The 2,315-nt window shown below is 33.4% G+C and overlaps 1 long non-coding RNA gene across 1 annotated transcript; it reads right to left on the bottom strand.

The window, feature by feature from the left end:
- Window positions 1–338: 338 nt before the first annotated feature.
- Window positions 339–1,735, bottom strand: LOC124894041. The gene is made up of 2 exons (XR_007050985.1): window positions 525–1,735; window positions 339–435 (listed from the first exon to the last, which is right to left on the bottom strand). It is a non-coding gene; the product is annotated as an uncharacterized LOC124894041 (long non-coding RNA).
- Window positions 1,736–2,315: the final 580 nt, after the last annotated feature.

Genomic DNA, 2,315 nt, shown 5'->3' on the forward strand with positions numbered 1-2,315 from the left:
AATTTGAAGATATCAATGGTATCTCACTGTCATAGACCACAAACAGGTAACGTCTATGAAGAAAACAACCATGAGATATCCAAAATCCAAACCTCAATCACTCAAGACAAAAATGACATCCCAAATACATTCTACTAAGCAAATTATTAGTTTCATTACATTTTCCATAGAACTTACAGTTTCGGTTGATGTCTTACCATGAAAATGATAGCGTCAGTGCATCCTAACTTGCATTTTACACCAACCATTGCAACTTTATAAGGCTGACTCGTAATATCATGAAGACATCGAATGGCAATGAAGCAAAATGTTATCTTTGCAGCAGCAGATTCTTGACAGCACTTTCTTATCACACAAGATACCAGATGCGAGCTTCCATTTCATCCATCTTGCTCCAATACGATGTGTAACGTCATCGTCAATCTTCCTATTTCCCTGGATTATTAATCGAAGATACTTGAAACAAAAGACATAATAGTCTATAATGTTTTTATAAGGGTAGTTTCCAACTATTTTGTGCGCACCTCGACTATTCCACCAAGTACTTGTTATCTCCCACCGCACAAATTCCGGTAACCCTCCACAAGACCTGGGCAGATAGCAAGAAAACACCCATCATCTTGTCACTGCTATAATTTGAACTCTCATCTCCCATGCTTTTACCCACTTTGTTGACAGCTAAGCTACACTGCAGGGACCAAAGAGGTTCTCTATCTCATTGGAAAGGTAAAATAGGTACAATTTAATGGATTATGTGTTATTCACTCTATGCTTAACTAACTAATACTTTTTCTATTTATCAAATTAGTTTCAGAAAGTGCATCACATATTCTACAGAATGAAAAGAACTGCACAGACACAAAAATGATCAGAGGTAATTTGTAAGGACTCAAATTTTGGCGAAAATCATCAAGTAAAATTCCAACTTTCATACAACAATATTGAATCAAGCAACTACTCTATACATGGACCTAGCTCAATCCAGATGAAGAAGACAAAAACCAATTCCATCAACCAATATGCGGTATGAAATTTGAAAAGAAAGGGATATTTTAAGTGTGCTTTGACCCTCACTCAATCACAATAATTACAACAATATCAAAGATAATTAGCTCTTTATTTTTTCGCAAAGTAGAAAAAATGCCCATTCAAAGGGAAAAGAGATGAGATAGTTAATGTCTCTAGACCTAGATTTAGTGCGTTAGTAATAACAACTATCAGACCATAACCAACAGATTAGAATACTTCATGCAATTAACCAATAATGGAAGAGCTGCAACATTGAATCGTCCAAATGACGGAGACACCGGCGTATGACAACCTTCCGTAACTTTGTCAAAATGGATCTCTTCACTGGTGCTATTATTTCCGAGTGTCATTGTGTTGCCGCCGATGACGATGAAAGCAGTGTTGCTAAGTATTCTTGAGAGATGAAGGATAACTGAAGACTGTTCTTATTAGAAATATGTAGTTGTTTTTAGAATATTTTGAAGAAAGGATAGCTAAATATCTGCCAGACATAACTAACGTGCATATTTACAGCTTCTGCCCTTGGTCGTCCATGCTTTGGCTATTCTATATAGTAGAAATGCATGATGTTCTATAAGTCGTAAACTTGTTATAATTAACACCCTGTAGAGTTTCACTTATTCCATAAATTTATTAAATTAAAAATTGCCTCAAATTCTCCACACCTCATTTCTCAATAATATAACATGATACAGGTGGTCACATCAAACGCTAGAACATAATATTAAGATTAAACTCAGCATTTGTTCAAGATTTATCATGTCGAATCATCAAAAAAAAAAAAAAAAAAGTTGCCTAAATAGGGAATCTTATTTTGTGTTATCGAAAGAGGGAATCTTATTTTGTGTTATCTAAAGAGGGAATCTTGGAGAAAAATAAAAATATAAAGTTGCATTTAGGTGACGTATAAGTTATGGGTTCCAGTCATGAAAGTAGTTTTTAGTGTTTGAATTAGCATAAGCCTCATGCATCACATTTCTTGAGATGGACACTTTTTTGAACTCTATATTAATACGGAATATTTTATGCATCTGACTGTTGATACTAATATTCATATACTAAAGAGATAAAATAACTTAATGTTTGAGCCATGGATCATTACACAAGTCAAGAGAAATAATGTTTGAAACATAAGAAAGAAGAAAATTTATCGTAATTTACTCACTCATTAGAATAATTTCACCTAAGTACAAAAGAGTATAAACTTTAAAATCGTTTATTAATAATAATTTCATTAACTATATACTCTCTTTGTCTCAAATTGTATATCGAGAATCCTAAAATTA

This window comes from Capsicum annuum, unplaced genomic scaffold (genome assembly GCF_002878395.1).
Source record: "Capsicum annuum cultivar UCD-10X-F1 unplaced genomic scaffold, UCD10Xv1.1 ctg68592, whole genome shotgun sequence".
Lineage (NCBI taxonomy): Eukaryota > Viridiplantae > Streptophyta > Magnoliopsida > Solanales > Solanaceae > Capsicum > Capsicum annuum.